The sequence below is a fragment of the Eucalyptus grandis genome, chromosome 7 (genome assembly GCF_016545825.1).
Source record: "Eucalyptus grandis isolate ANBG69807.140 chromosome 7, ASM1654582v1, whole genome shotgun sequence".
NCBI lineage: Eukaryota > Viridiplantae > Streptophyta > Magnoliopsida > Myrtales > Myrtaceae > Eucalyptus > Eucalyptus grandis.
Window position 1 is genome coordinate 25,056,677 of NC_052618.1, and position 17,101 is coordinate 25,073,777.

The 17,101-nt window shown below is 40.7% G+C and overlaps 1 long non-coding RNA gene across 1 annotated transcript; it reads right to left on the bottom strand.

Moving 5' to 3' along the window:
- Positions 1-237: 237 nt before the first annotated feature.
- Positions 238-1,795, bottom strand: LOC120295377. The gene is made up of 4 exons (XR_005552737.1): positions 1,374-1,795; positions 1,036-1,286; positions 639-851; positions 238-552 (listed from the first exon to the last, which is right to left on the bottom strand). It is a non-coding gene; the product is annotated as an uncharacterized LOC120295377 (long non-coding RNA).
- Between the last annotated feature and the right edge of the window lie 15,306 nt (positions 1,796-17,101).

Here is a 17,101-nt window from a genome sequence, read left to right on the forward strand (position 1 = left end):
AGTTGAACAGTGGCCACCCTTCCAACATGGAAGGGGGAGGTGAGGAGTTCAAATCCCCACCTCCTCAGGAGGGATGGGATAGAGACGCACAAGTTTCGAGAGTGGGTTGCGACTCCCACGCCCTGCAAGAGGCAGGGCACAAGTCTGCGAGTAAGTGTAGAGTAGGAATAGAGTAGGACTGACCAAAAAAAAAAAAAAAAAGAGGCAGTTCAAGCTATTTTCTGGATTGATACTCAGCTAGCTTTGGACAATATAAACCGAAAGGAAATGAATTCAAACGTGAAAGGAAACTCCACCGTACTTGAGAGAATCATTTGGAGGAGAGTCTCTTTAAAAGGCATGTTTATAATTCACTAGAAGCAAATAAAGAAGAAGAAAGGAAACAATGAGTGGCCATCGGTAATGGACACCATATTTGTAACTTTTTCGTCTCCACTAATTTCTCTTCTCCCTTGCATGTTCAAAGGCTAGAGAGATCCACCGTGTGTTACTGATGTTTGAAAGGACACCATTATTGCAACTTTCTTCCTCGTCACTGATTTCTCTTACCCCCTGCATGTTCAAAGGAAACAATGAGTCGCCATCGTCAAAGAGTACAGGGGGAAGAGAAATTAGCGGAGACGAAATAGATTGCATACCGGAAGAGAAAAATTATTAGATGGGTTTCTTCCACCGTCCGCGATCCAGACCGATTGGTCCGATTCTCACCAGTTCTAGGCTTGTTTGGTCCGATATCTTGAAATTGGGCACCCGTCTCTTCGGTCCGTCAAGAACACGAGACACGTCAGTGTTCATAGATTGATCGCCACGATTGATGTATGTATGTCGTGTGTTGTTTGATTATACCAATCCTAAAAAAGAAAAAATAATTAATAATCTAGTTGCATGGTAAACTTAAAGGAGATGAGCTCTGAAGCAAACTAAGGGTTGCAAAAGAGGCAGTTCAAGCTATTTTCTGGATTGATACTCAGCTAGCTTTGGACAATATGAACCGAAAGGAAATGACTTCAAAAGTGAAAGGAAACTCCACCGTACTTGAGAGAATCATTTGGAGGAGAGTCTCTTTAAAAGGCATGTTTATAATTCACTAGAAGCGAATGAAGAAGAAGAAAGGAAACAATGAGTGGCCATCGTTAAAGGACACCATTATTGCAACTTTCTTCGTCTCCACCAATTTCTCTTCCCGCTTGCCGTTCAAAGGCTAGTGAGATCCACCGTGTGTTGCTGATGTTTGAAAGGACACCATTATTGCAACTTTCTTCCTCTTCACTGATTTCTCTTACCCACTGCATGTTCAAAGGAAAGAATGAGTGGCCATCGTTAAAGAGTACAGGGGCGAATAGAAATTTGCGGAGACGAAATAGATTGCATACCGGAAGAGAAAAATTATTGGATGGGTCTCTTCGACCGTCCGCGATCCAGACCGATTGGTCCGATTCTGACCAGTTCCAGGCTTGTTTGGTCCGATATCTTGAAATTGGGCACCCATCTCTTCGGTCCGTCAAGAACACGAGACACGTCAGTGTTCATAGATTGATCGCCACGATTGATGTATGTATGTCGTGTCTTGTTTGATTATACCAATCCTAAAAAGAAAAAATAATAAATAATCTAGTTGCATGGTAAACTTAAAGGAGATGAGCTTTGAAGCAAACTGAGGCTTGCAAAAGAGGCAGCTCAAGCTATTTTCTGGATTGATACTCAGCTAGCTTTGGACAATATGAACCGAAAGGAAATGACTTCAAAAGTGAAAGGAAACTCCACCGTACTTGAGAGAATCATTTGGAGGAGAGTCTCTTTAAAAGGCATGTTTATAATTCACTAGAAGCAAATGAAGAAGAAGAAAGGAAACAATGAGTGGCCATCGTTAAAGGACACCATTATTGCAACTTTCTTGGTCTCCACTAATTTCTCTTCCCCTTGCAGGTTCAAAGGCTAGTGAGATCCACCGTGTGTTGCTGATGTTTGAAAGGACACCATTATTGCAACTTTCTTCCTCTTCACTGATTTCTCTTACCCACTACTTGTTCAAAGGAAAGAATGAGTGGCCATCGTTAAAGAGTACAGGGGGGAAGAGAAATTTGCGGAGACGAAATAGATTGCATACCGGAAGAGAAAAATTATTGGATGGGTCTCTTCGACCGTCCGCGATCCAGACCAATTGGTCCGATTCTGACCAGTTCCAGGCTTGTTTAGTCCGATATCTTGAAATTGGGCACCCATCTCTTCGGTCCGTCAAGAACACGAGACACGTCAGTGTTCATAGATTGATCGCCACGATTGATGTATGTATGTCGTGTATTGTTTGATTATACCAATCCTAAAAAAGAAAACTAATAAATAATCTAGTTGCATGGTAAACTTAAAGGAGATGAGCTATAAAGCAAACTGAGGCTTTCAAAGAGGCAGTTGAACGGTGGCCACCCTTCCAACATGGGGGAGGTGAGGGTTCAAATCCCCACCTCCTCGGGGGGATGGGATAGAGACGCGTAAATTTCGAGAGTGGTTGCATGCTAAAACGCCCGCAAGAGGCGGGCAAGTCTGCAGTGAGTGTAGAGTAGGAATAGAACACCGACCAAAAAAAAAAAAAAAAAAAAAGAGGCAGTTCAAGCTATTTTCTGGATTGATACTCAGCTAGCTTTCGACAATATAAACCGAAAGGAAATGAATTCAAAAGTGAAAGGAAACTCCACCGTACTTGAGAGAATCATTTGGAGGAGAGTCTCTTTAAAAGGCATGTTTATAATTCACTAGAAGCAAATGAAGAAGAAGAAAGGAAACAATGAGTGGCCATTGTTAAAGGACACCATTATTGCAACTTTCTTCGTCTCCACTAATTTCTCTTCCCCCTTGCATGTTCAAAGGCTAGAGAGATCCACCGTGTGTTGCTGATGTTTGAAAGGACACCATTATTGCAACTTTCTTCCTCTTCACTGATTTCTCTTACCCCCTGCATGTTCAAAGGAAACAATGAGTGGCCGTCGTTAAAGAGTACAGGGGGGAAGAGAAATTAGCGGAGACGAAATAGATTGCATACCGGAAGAGAAAAATTATTGGATGGGTCTCTTCGACCGTCCACGATCCAGACCGATTGGTCCGATTCTGACCAATTCCAGGCTTGTTTGGTCCGATATGTTGAAATTGGGCACCCGTCTCTTCGTTCCGTCAAGAACACGAGTCACGTCAGTGTTCATAGATGTAATATTATGCAATAATGTAATATTATGTTAGTGGGCCCCAAAAGAAGAAACTGAAAAAGAAATTGAAAAGTCAGCAAAGCAAAAAGGAGAGGGGAGAGGGCTCGGCTAAATAGAAGCTGAGAGTTCCCTCAACCAAAAAAGAAAAGAAAGAAAAGAAGACGAAGAAGAGGAAGAAGAAGAGAAAAGGGGAAAAAAGGAAAGGAATTTTGGCACGTGCACATCTCGGATGACTTATCAAGCCGACTCGACTCCATAACACAGCACCCGGTAAGAGATCAAGCCCATTATTTGTCCGATTAAAGTAATTTTTTAATTTAGGACTTAAATTCGAAATTTTTGGAAAACTGAGCGGCGAAGTCTAATTTTGGAGTCGTTGAGCAGCGTATTTTGCAAGAATGGTAATTTAGGGTGTTGTGGGAGTGGAATTTTACGGATCGTGATTTGAGCTTCTGGTTTGTCGAAATGAAATTTCAAAGTTTCCCGCGCGCAGTGAACAGTACGCGTCCAGCAGCTTTGGGCCCATATTTTGTCATTTTTCGGCTTGATTTTGAGTGGCCATCGTTAAAGGACACCATTATTGCAACTTTCTTCGTCTCCATTAATTTCTCTTCCCCCTTGCATGTTCAAAGGCTAGAGAGATCCACCGTGTGTTGCTGATGTGTGAAAGGACACCATTATTGCAACTTTCTTCCTCTTCACTGATTTGTCTTACCCCCTGCATGTTCAAAGGAAACAATGAGTGGCCATCGTTAAAGAGTACAGGGGGGAAGAGAAATTAGCGGAGACGAAATAGATTGCATACCGGAAGGGAAAAATTATTGGATGGGTCTCTTCGACCGTCCACGGTCCAGACCGATTGGTCCGATTCTGACCAGTTCCAGGCTTGTTTGGTCCGATATCTTGAAATTGGGCACCCGTCTCTTCGGTCCGTCAAGAACACGAGTCACGTCAGTGTTCATAGATGTAATATTATGCAATAATGTAATATTATGTTAGTGGGCCCCAAAAGAAGAAACTGAAAAAGAAATTGAAAAGTCAGCAAAGCAAAAAAGGAGAGGGAGAGGGCTCGGCTAAATAGAAGCTGAGAGTTCCCTCAACCAAAAAAGAAAAGAAAGAAAAGAAGACGAAGAAGAGGAAGAAGAAGAGAAAAGGGGAAAAAGGAAAGGAATTTTGGCACGTGCACGTCTCGGATGCCTTATCAAGCCGACTCGACTCCATAACACAGCACCCGGTAAGAGATCAAGTCCATTATTTGTCCGATTAAAGTAATTTTTTAATTTAGGACTTAAATTCGAAATTTTTGGAAAACTGAGCGGCGAAGTCTAATTTTGGAGTCGTTGAGCAGCGTATTTTTGCAAGAATGGTAATTTAGGGTGTTGTGGAGCCGTGGGATTTTACGGATCGTGATTTGAGCTTCTGGTTTGTCCGAAATGAAATTTCAAAGTTTCCCGCGCGCAGTGAACAGTACGCGTTATTTTGTCATTTTCGGCTTGATTTTGAGTGGCCATCGTTAAAGGACACCATTATTGCAACTTTCTTCGTCTCCACTAATTTCTCTTCCCCTTGCAGGTTCAAAGGCTAGTGAGATCCACCGTGTGTTGCTGATGTTTGAAAGGACACCATTATTACAACTTTCTTCCTCTTCACTGATTTCTCTTACCCACTGCATGTTCAAAGGAAAGAATGAGTGGCCATCGTTAAACAGTACAGGGGCGAATAGAAATTTGTGGAGAGGGAATAGATTGCATACCGGAAGAGAAAAATTAATGGATGGGTCTCTTCGACCGTCCGCGATCCAGACCGATTGGTCCGATTCTGACCAGTTCCAGGCTTGTTTGGTCCGATATCTTGAAATTGAGCACCCATCTCTTCGGTCCGTCAAGAACACGAGACACGTCAGTGTTCTTAGATTGATCGCCACGATTGATGTATGTATGTCGTGTATTGTTTGATTATACCAATCCTAAAAAAGAAAAAATAATAAATAATCTAGTTGCATGGTAAACTTACAGGAGATGAGCTCTGAAACAAACTGAGGCTTGCAAAAGAGGCAGTTCAAGCTATTTTCTGGATTGATACTCAGCTAGCTTTGGACAACATGAACCGAAAGGAAATGACTTCAAAAGTGCAAGGAAAGTCCACCGTACTTCAGAGAATCATTTGGAGGAGAGTCTCTTTAAAAGGCATGTTTATAATTCACTAGAAGCAAATGAAGAAGAAGAAAGGAAACAATGAGTGGCCATCGTTAAAGGACACCATTATTGCAACTTTCTTCGTCTCCACTAATTTCTCTTCCTCTTTGCAGGTTCAAAGGCTAGTGAGATCCACCGTGTGTTGCTGATGTTTGAAAGGACACCATTATTGCAACTTTCTTCCTCTTCACTGATTTCTCTTACCCACTGCTTGTTCAAAGGAAAGAATGAGTGGCCATCGTTAAAGAGTACAGGGGCGAATAGAAATTTGCGGAGACGAAATAGATTGCATACCGGAAGAGAAAAATTATTGGATGGGTCTCTTCGACCGTCCGCGATCCAGACTGATTGGTCCGATTCTGACCAGTTCCAGGCTTGTTTGGTCCGATATCTTGAAATTGGGCATCCATCTCTTCGGTCCGTCAAGAACACGAGACACGTCAGTGTTCATAGATTGATCGCCACGATTGATGTATGTATGTCGTGTCTTGTTTGATTATACCAATCCTAAAAAAGAAAAAATAATAAATAATCTAGTTGCATGGTAAACTTAAAGGAGATGAGCTTTGAAGCAAACTGAGGCTTGCAAAAGAGGCAGTTCAAGCTATTTTCTGGATTGATACTCAGCTAGCTTTGGACAATATGAACCGAAAGGAAATGACTTCAAAAGTGCAAGGAAAGTCCACCGTACTTCAGAGAATCATTTGGAGGAGAGTCTCTTTAAAAGGCATGTTTATAATTCACTAGAAGCAAATGAAGAAGAAGAAAGGAAACAATGAGTGGCCATCGTTAAAGGACACCATTATTGCAACTTTCTTCGTCTCCACTAATTTCTCTTCCTCTTTGCAGGTTCAAAGGCTAGTGAGATCCACCGTGTGTTGCTGATGTTTGAAAGGACACCATTATTGCAACTTTCTTCCTCTTCACTGATTTCTCTTACCCACTGCTTGTTCAAAGGAAAGAATGAGTGGCCATCGTTAAAGAGTACAGGGGCGAATAGAAATTTGCGGAGACGAAATAGATTGCATACCGGAAGAGAAAAATTATTGGATGGGTCTCTTCGACCGTCCGCGATCCAGACTGATTGGTCCAATTCTGACCAGTTCCAGGCTTGTTTGGTCCGATATCTTGAAATTGGGCACCCGTCTCTTCGGTCCGTCAAGAACACGAGACACGTCAGTGTTCATAGATTGATCGCCACGATTGATGTATGTATGTCGTGTATTGTTTGATTATACCAATCCTAAAAAAGAAAAAATAATAAATAATCTAGTTGCCTGGTAAACTTAAAGGAGATGAGCTCTGAAGCAAACTGAGGCTTTCAAAAGAGGCAGTTGAAATGTGGCCACCCTTCCAACATGGAAGGGGGAGGTGAGAGGTTCAAATCCCCACCTCCTCAGGGGGGATGGGATAGAGACGCATAAGTTTCGAGAGTGGGTTTCGACTCCCATGCCCTGCAAGAGGCAGGGCACAAGTCTGCGAGTGAGTGTAGAGTAGAAATAGAGTAGGACTGACCAATAAAAAAAAATAAAAAAAGAGGCAGTTCAAGCTATTTTCTGGATTGATACTCAGCTTGCTTTGGACAATATAAACCGAAAGGAAATGAATTCAAAAGTGAAAGGAAACTCCACCGTACTTGAGAGAATCATTTGGAGGAGAGTCTCTTTAAAAGGCATATTTATAATTCACTAGAAGCAAATAAAGAAGAAGAAAGGAAACAATGAGTGGCCATCGTTAAAGGACACCATTATTGCAACTTTCTTGGTCTCCACTAATTTCTCTTCCCCCTTGCATGTTCTTTTTTTTTTTTTTTGGTTTAAATAACTGATATATTATATGGAGAGAGAAATACAACCAGCTAGTAACGCATCAGTTAGTACAATATTCTGGAAAAGAGGAGGTGGGAAGACAAGCCAGTTACCAACTGAGCCGTGGGCCCTGTGGGTTTTAGTGGCCCAATCAGCAGCTAGATTGGCTTCTCGACGGACATGCTGTAGGGAAACATTAGGTCATTGAGAGAGCAGATCGTGAAGACAGGAAAGAGATGTAGCTCCTGCCATGGATGCGGCTGCTGCTGCCGAAGGATTTCCTCCAGTAATTGGCAGTCTGATTTAAACGTGACATGATATAGATGAAGTCCCTGCTTAATCAGATGCTGGAGAGCCCGAATCAGAGCGTAGATCTCTGCTTGAAACGCCGTTTGAGAAGGTACACTACTGGTAAACATATCAGTGAGTTCTCCGTTGAAGTTTCTGTAAATACAAGCTATCGCACCTTGCTGAGTTCCTGGTACAAAAGCCCCGTCGATATTGCATTTGATTGTGCCTTTATCAGGTGGTTTCCATCGTTGATCAGTACTGACACTTGACTGTTTAACCCTAGGTTTTAGGGGTTGAAGAATCTGGAAAATTCTGCGCTGGGCTAGGGCATTCTCCACCGCTTGGATCGGATTCCTGAAGATGGCGTTGTTACGCTGACGCCATATCTCCCGCAACAGATTGGCAATCACTTTAAATGTTGGGGAGGAGCGAGGATGAGTGGCTCGAGTCGCCAACCATGCCTCCAATCGATGCACTGAGGTGAGTGAGATATGTATCCTGATCTTGGCGTTTGTCCATATTTCGAGTGTCCAGTTACAGTAGAAAAACAAATGTTCTATGGTCTCTGGAGTATTCTGATCACATAGGTTACAGTAGGGATTGGGGGAGATATGTCTGTGGTATAGGTTGGCTTTGGTCGCAAGGGCATTTTTACAGGCTAACCACATGAAAACACGGATTTTAGGAGCCGTGTCCATATGCCATATCTTTTTCCACAATTGATCAGGAGGCTGATAGGAAGATGAAGCAATGGTGGGGGGGTTTTGTTGATTCGAAAATAAGTAATGATAGCAACTTTTAACTGTGAATATACCTGAAGAAGTGGCTGTCCAGACTAATTGATCAGAACTAAGTGAAGGATTTACAGGGTGTTTAGGATTGCTGCACTTACCTGTTCATTGAAGAAGTTAAAAATAAGCTCATGTTTCCATGTTGCCAAAGATGAATCTAATATATCAGCAACTTTAATAGGTTCCCCTGTTGCTGCTAGACCTCCTAATTTACCAATTGAAAGCCAAGTGTCTGTTCGGATGTCAATCTTTGATCCGTCTTTCACCAGCCATCGAATTTTTGGAAGAATAGCATCCCTGCCCTTTAATATACTCTGCCACCCCCATGAAGGTCTATAGCCTAAAGTAGTGTTCTGAAAGGAAGACTGTTTAAAATATAGACCTTTGAACAGTTGACTCCAAATAGCAATTGTTGCTGTAGAAGACGCCAAGCTTGTTTACCGAGCATCGCTAGATTAAAAATAATTAGATCTCTGAATCCCATGCCCCCAACTGTTTTCGAGTGCTTTACCTTTGACCATTTCATCCAATGTATACCTGAATCACTATGATTTTTACTCCACCAGAATGCTGATATCCTCTTTTCCATCAATCTGCAGAGTGACAAGGGGAGCTTAAAGATGGACATCGCATACTGAGGTAATGCTTGGATTACTGCTTTTAATAAAATCTCCTTGCCCCCTTTTGATAAGAAGTTTTCCTTCCAACCAGCTAATTTTGTGTTCATTTTCGCCAAGATCCAGGAGAACATCTCACGTTTTGAACGCCCCCAATCTGAAGGGACGCCCAGATACTTGCCATATCTATTCACCACAAGTATTCGTAGTTCTCTTTCTAAAGTATTCTGTAGTGTCAGAGGACAGTTCTGACTAAAAAATATCGCAGATTTATTCCTGTTGATAAGCTGTCCTGTTTTTAGCGTCTTGGTTTAATAGATTAGTGAGATTTTGGCATTCAGAAAGTGAAGCTTTGAGGAAGAAAACTGAACGTCAGCAAAAAATAAATGGGATAGCTTAGGGGAGGCTTGATTAAATTGGATCCCCTGTAAGTTACTCATACTGACTGCTTGCTTGATAACTGTTGATAAAGCATTAGCCATTAAAATGAAAATATAAGGGGATAGGGGGTCACCTTGACGGATTCCTCTAGTAGGTTTAAAATATGGTAGCTGTTCTCCATTGAAGCGAATACTAAAAGAAGCCGTTGTGATGCAAGCCATGACCATGGTTACCCATCTATTTGTAAAGCCCAACTATTTTAAATAAGCTGCTAGAAAGTCCCATTCAACCCGATCATATGCCTTTTGCATGTCTGTCTTCATAATAAGGTTGAATTTTTTTGTTTTTGATCGAACTTTAAACTGGTGGAGTACTTCCTGAACAACCATGATGTTATCTTGAATCTGTCTACCACTTATAAAAGCTGCTTGTTCTGGAGTGATTAGTCTAGGTAGCCAACACTTCAGTCTGTTTGCCATAACTTTAGAAATAATCTTGTATGCAAAGTTACAGAGACTAATAGGACGATACTGGTAAATGCTTTCAGGGCGAGGAACTTTAGGAACCAGGGTCAGAATGGTTTTGTTTAAGTTTGGATGCATGTAACCTGATTGAAAGAAGTCTTGCACTGTTTTAACGATTGTCTTTTTGATGATGCTCCAGTGATGCCTGTAGAAAAGACCATTGAGGCCATCTGGTCCAGGAGCCTTGGATGCACCCAACTGGAAGGTAGCTTGGTAGACCTCCTCTTCTGTGACCATCCTCATGAGGTGTTCATTCATTTGTGAAGTAACAATTGCTGGACATTGCATTAGAAATGGGTCAAAGTCTCTGTTTCCCACTGATTGATAGAGTTGAGTAAAGAAATCCATAGTCATTGTTTTAAGCTGTTCTGGCTCTCTGATCCAATTCTGGTCTTCATCTTTAAGTATACAAATTCTGTTTCTCTGTCTCTTTTGCACTGTACAAGCATGGAAAAATTTTGAATTCTTGTCACCCCATGTCAACCAGTTAAGCCTTGAACGCATCGCCCAGAATTGCTCCTCTTGATTCCACATTTGCTGAATTTTAGTTCGAATTGTATTGGCTAACTCTTTATCTCCACTTTGATAGGATTTCCTATTTGTAATGGTCTGAAGCTGTTGCTGTAATTGCAGAATACGCTGCTTGGCATTACTGAAACGAGACCGACTCCAGCTAGTTAGCTTATGAGATACTGCCAGCAGTTTGGAGGGTAAGGAAGTGTGACTTCTCTCCCATACTGATTGAACTACTTCTGTACATTTAGTATGTTGATTCCAGAAAGCTTCATAATGGAAGGTCTTTTTTGGCTTGACAGGCTGATAATGAGTGTGCAGCACAAGTGGGCAATGTGAAAGGAAACTCCACCGTACTTGAGAGAATCATTTGGAGGAGAGTCTCTTTAAAAGGCATGTTTATAATTCACTAGAAGCAAATAAAGAAGAAGAAAGGAAACAGTGAGTGGCCATCGTTAAAGGACACCATTATTGCAACTTTCTTCGTCTCCACTAATTTCGCTTCCCCTTGCATGTTCAAAGGCTAGAGAGATCCACCGTGTGTTGCTGATGTTTGAAAGGACACCATTATTGCAACTTTCTTCCTCTTCACTGATTTCTCTTACCCCCTGCATGTTCAAAGGAAACAATGAGTGGCCATCGTTAAAGAGTACAGGGGGGAAGAGAAATTAGCGGAGACGAAATAGATTGCATACCGGAAGAGAAAAATTATTGGATGGGTCTCTTCGACCGTCCGCGATCCAGACCGATTGGTCCGATTCTGACCAGTTCCAGGCTTGTTTGGTCCAATATCTTGAAATTGGGCACCCGTCTCTTCGGTCCGTCAAGAACACGAGACACGTCAGTGTTCATAGATTGATCGCCACGATTGATGTATATATGTCGTGTATTGTTTGATTATACCAATCCTAAAAAAGAAAAAATAATAAATAATCTAGTTGAATGTATGGTGGGTATCTTCTCATGGGATCTATATGATCCAATGGATATGATTGTATTCAGAACGTGGGAATAGTAATGACTAGCAAATCCTTAATCCAATGGATATGATTGTATTCAGCACTCTTCGCATCGCGAAATTCGACCCATCTCGCCTGAGAATCTGCACTCAATTAGACGGACTCACCTGGAGCATGTATGTGACAGTTTCAAACCCTGTAGAGATGGGATAACAGCAAGAACCGGGTCAACAACATTGAACATTCTCGTATCAATCCAAGAGAGTAGTAACAAAACGAACGAAAAAGGTGCGAACCTCTGTGAGGATGGTCAGGAAATCCAGCTGGAGGAGACACTGCAAAATTAATTGGAGAACACTAGTCATCACCAGAAAAAAAAAATAATAATAATAATAATTCAAAAAAATTCAAAAAATATTACAATATTATGAAAAATTGCCCACGTTAGTGCCGGCGGTCCTACGTGGCACCACTGGCGTCCACGTCAACATTTTCTGGCCAAAATTGGCCAGATGGACTAAATCGGCAAGAAGTGAAAAGGTTTAGGACTAAATTAGCAAAGTTAAAAGGTTTATGATTGAATTGGCAAAAATGCAATAGGTTTAGGACTTTTTGGACAATTTTCCTCGCAAATTGGTGATTCACACAAATTTCCTTAGATTATAGTGTCAAATGAGAGAAATTGTAATATCCCAAAAGTTTTTCATTTTTTTATTCGCTGTCACATAAATTTCCTACGAATTGATTTCTTTTTTTCTTTTTGCATTTCTTCTTAAATGCATTAATTACCTAAATTTTGAGAAAAAAATTATCAAAAAAATTTTAAAATCTATTACATTGTGTTAATTCAGTCATAAACCTTTTAATTTAGTCAATTTAATCATAAATCATTTGATAATTTTTCAATTCAATTAATTTAGTCAATTTTGACCGGAAATTGCTAAAATAGACATTAACTGTCTAATGTGGCACAACGGCAATGACACGAATAAGACTGAATAAGACTTTTGTTTTTTGTAAATTTCCCTAAATTTTAATGAAGGGCTAACATGTAAGGTTGTTAGAAAGCTTTAGCTATCCGGTGAACTAGTGAAAACTTCGCACAATAGCAATGGGAATGCCCTTTACAATCTCGACCATTGCTTGCTCGTAAATGCAAAATAGATAACGACACGTGGTTAAGATAACAAAGGGACAATAGTTTGCTACGCTTTTAAGCACAAAAGTGAGAGAGGGAGAGGGAGAGACCTTCTCTTCGGTGGAGGCATAGATCGAGAAGAGGACAAGATAAGCCAGTTCAATTACGATTCCACCAGCGCTGATGATGATGGTCATAGTGGCATTAGCCTTCAGGACTCCATAGTACAATTGCAACGTGGCATTAGCCTTCAGGACTCCATAGTACAATTGCAACGATGCACTCAAAAGTGCCACCACATATGATATTGACCGATGCCCATCCGAGGACTTCTCCTTACAGATTCTGTAAAATGTTCTTCTACCAAAAACAAAAAGGAACAAGCAAAGGAAGAAGAAAAAGGTACTTCACTGATAATGTTTTGCCAAAAAAATTCCACATTCATATAAAAAGACTTGTATTGTTCAAATGATAGAGACAGATATAGAAGCTGTGCAAAATGAAGTGTTAGAGGAGGTCTTACATAGGTGCCAAGAACACAATAGAGGATAAGATGTTGCCTATATAGATCCAACAGAAAAGAGAGGAGAAATGTCAGAATCGTGTATACAAGTAGAAATGTCAGAATCGTGTATACAAGTAGAAATGAGATGTTCAACAGATTAAGGATTTTTTGTTCATGTAATTCAATAAAGAAAAGTGAGATATTAAAGGGACTAAAGATTTGGTAGCCATTTTTAGGGATTAAGGATTTGCTAGAGTCGTTACTATTCCCACGTTCTGAATACAATCATATCCATTGGATCATATAGATCCCATGAGAAGATACTCACCATACATTCAACTAGATTATTTATTAATTTTTCTTTTTTAGGATTGGTATAATCAAACAATATACAACATGCATACATCAATCGTGGCGATTGGCCCATGAACACTAACGTGTCTCGTGCTCTCGACGGACCGAAGAGACCCGTGCCCAATTTCCAGATATCGGACCAAACAAGCCTGGAACCGGTCAGAATCGAACCGATCGGTCCGGATTGCGGACAGTCAAAGAGACCCATCCAATAACTTCTCTTCTGGTATGCAATCTATTCCGTCTCCACTAATTTCTCTTCCCCGTGTACTCTTTAACGATGGCCACTCAGGGGGTGCATGATAACTAAAATTTCTGTTCCAGAAATAATTTTTCTATTCCAGACCCCTTTTCTGGAATAGAAACCTGTTTGATAAACTTACTCAGTTTTTTTATTTCTAGAATAGATTTATATTCCAAAAATTGATTTGGAAGAAAAATCAGAAGTAGAAATTTTCTACTTCTAATTTCTGGAAGAGAAATCAGAAACTAAACCCTAATTTCGGTGAGTCGTCCCTTATTTCCTTTGAACATGCAGGGGTAAGAGAAATTGGTGAAGATGAAGAAAGTTGCAATAATGGTGTCCTTTCAAACATCAGCAACACACGGTGGATCTCTCTAGCCTTTGAGCTTGCAGGGGGGAAGAGAAATTAGTGGAGACGAAGAAAGTTGCAATAATGGTGTTCTTTAACGATGGCCACTCATTGTTTCCTTCCTTCTTCTTTATTTGCTTCTAGTGAATCATAAACATGCCTTTTAAAGAGACTCTCCTCCAAATGATTCTCTCAAGTACGGTGGAGTTTCCTTTCACTTTTGAAGTCATTTCCTTTCGGTTCATATTGTCCAGAGCTAGTGGAGATTCAATCCCCAAAGTAGCTTGAGATGGTCCTTTAACGATAACCACCCAATATTTGGGACTAGTATTGTTAAATTTATAAATAAATGCAGACTAGAGATAATTAATTTTCCTAAAATGAAGGGAACGTTAAAAACCGTGTGTTGCTGATGGCAACAAATATTAGCCCCCATGGCCAAACTCGATTGCATACCAGATGCCAACATTCCGACTTATTAAAAAGGATTAGATCGGCTCGACACGAAAGAGTATAGGGATCGGATTGACCAAATTAAAATTCAAAGATCATATTTGGATGATCCAAAAGTATAGGGACCATTATGAGCTCTATTTTTTCCAAATTGTAAATCGTATGAATTTCTATGGCTTATGAAAGTGTTTTTTATCGAACTAACTTTTTAAAGCTATACCAAATAATGAAAAATTAAAGTAGTACTTCAATTAGAAACAGAACGAAAAACTCTTATATGCACCCACGTTCACAAAAACCAAATATTATTTTGTTTTTTTGATAGCCAATTATCACTTGTCGCGCGACGTGAACTTCCTTATTTTATTAACACCATTCATTTTACAATTAAAGTGGACGAAATTCTCAATTTGTCAATAATACTTTAAAACTTCGGACGTACGAAACGTCCTGGATGGAGAGAGAATTTTCCTCCGATTGGCCTAGGTTTTAAATCCTCAAATTTAAGAAAGCAAGGAAGAAGTCAATAAATAAACAGGCCAAGTACCCAACGTCTAGATCACTCAACAGTGCCATGTCAATTTTATTCTAATCCATTCACGTGTATGACACCGCCACGTCTGCTCTCTCTTCTCTCTATCTTCTACTCCTCCTCTCTCTCCTTGAGAAAATATTGGGTGGTCCTAGACTGTCAAGTCAGCATGGTCTCCAACCACTCAGGAAGCGACACGTGGAGGTCACGAAGAGGAAAGAGAATACAAGACAAAGAATTAAATGTGTGTAGAGCAGGAGAGAGCGAGAGCGTAGGGGGCTAGTGTGTGCAGGCTAGGGAGGAAAAAATGAATTTTTTTTTTTTTGTGCATAAATTCTTGGGTTAATATCCTAAAAAAATCCCAAACCAATACACGTGTGACAAATTTACCATAAACTATTTTTTTAACCATGAAAAACCCCAAACTGTTATATGACAAATTTATCCCGACTAATCATAAAAAACCATAAACTTGTATATTTAAACTAATTTATTCGACCGCAAAAAACTCAAAACTGGTAAATTTTTTGACAAATATATCTTCAGTTAAATTAGATTAATACCACAAAAAAATTACAAAAATTGTAAATTGTGACAAATGGAGCGTAAAATTCTAAATTAATATATCGGTTAACTGTTACGTGTCATTTAACTTAATAATTTCACTGTAAAATTGAACAAAAACTAACGGAGGATAAATTTGTCACAAGTGTACCAATTTGGGATAAATTTGTCGAAGCATACCAATTTGGGGGTTTTTTTGGTGGTCAAAAAAATAATTTGGCGTAAATTTGTCATGGGTGTATCGGTTTGGGATTTTTAAAGTATTAACCCTAAATTCTTTTGCTAGTGAGCCGATCCCACACTTCCATATGTCACTTCCTAAGTGGTCGAAGACCACGCTAACTTGGTGGTCCGGGACCACCCAATATTTTCTCCTCTCTCCTCTCTTCCGACTCTATCCCCTCTTTCTTGACCCGACGACTTTCTCCCAAATAGTGCTCACTCTCCGACGACAGCTGCGCTCTCTCCGACGACTAGGGGTGTCAACAGTTCGGTTTTGAAAAACCGAACCGAATGAGACCAAATCGAATATGAACCGAACCAATTTTGGTTCGGTTCAGTCGATTTTTCGGTTTTTAGTTTCAATTTTTAGTTTTCGATTTTTGTATTTGTTTTTCTTTCATTTTTTTTTTCTGTTGTATATATTTTTGTTTCCAAGAAATAAGCTCTTATCGGTTTGTTGGTTCGGTTTGATTTGGTTAACCAATAAAAACCAAATCGATAAAAAAAATTTCGGTTTTTAATGAGAACCGAACCGAATGAAAATCAACAAAAAAACCGAATTTTAGGTTCGGTTCCATTCGATTTTTAGTTTGGTTTTGACACCCCTACCGACGACGGTGACGCTCCCTCCCGACGACGGCTGTCCTCTCTCCAACGACGGTGACGTTCCCTCCCCTGATGGCTTGTCTCTCTACTCGACGGCCTCTTCGCTCTCCGACAATGGCCGCACTATCTTCGACGGCGGCGGCGCTCCCTCCTGATGACGGCCTCTCTCTCTACTCCACGGCCTCTGCGCTTTCCGACGCGGCGACTCTCCCTCCCAACAACAGCCCCTCTCTACTCCACGGCCTTTTCATTCTGACCTCTTTCTTCCCAAATCGCCCTCTCTCCTGACGCTAGGCTTTCTCCGACGAGGGCCGCGCTCTCTCTGCTATGCTCAAAGCCGTCTCTCCCAAGAAGCCCTAGATCTGCGACGACAATCCCCGCTTCACCGGGTACAAGGCTGACAAGGTCCTGGCTCGGAATTGGTGAGTTGGTCCCTCTCGTATCGATTTGATTCGTGGGGCTTTTCCCGGCCGCCTCTGTTTTGGTCGGTCTAGCGGGTAGTGGAAATGGAGAGGATTTCTGGGCTCTGCTCTTCTTTTGTTTTGCTGTATGGGGGTATTCCTGGGATCTATCTGGAGAATAAAGGAGAGCTTGTAGTTTTGATGTTTGAGATTTGTTGTAAAGGAGCGACTTTTCGCGGAGGGTTCGTGTTAACTCGTTTGGTATGTGAGAGAATTTGAAGGATAGAAGGAATACGGGGAAAGAGATGTTGATTGGTGTACCAGAGCGTGAAAATAGGGAGGTTTTATTTGTACATCATCAATAATAATTTCAATTTGGGGTGTGGTCTTGTAATATAGATATAGCGTATTTAATAGGCAGACCAATCAGGGTACAGGATTACATTTCGCTTGTAGG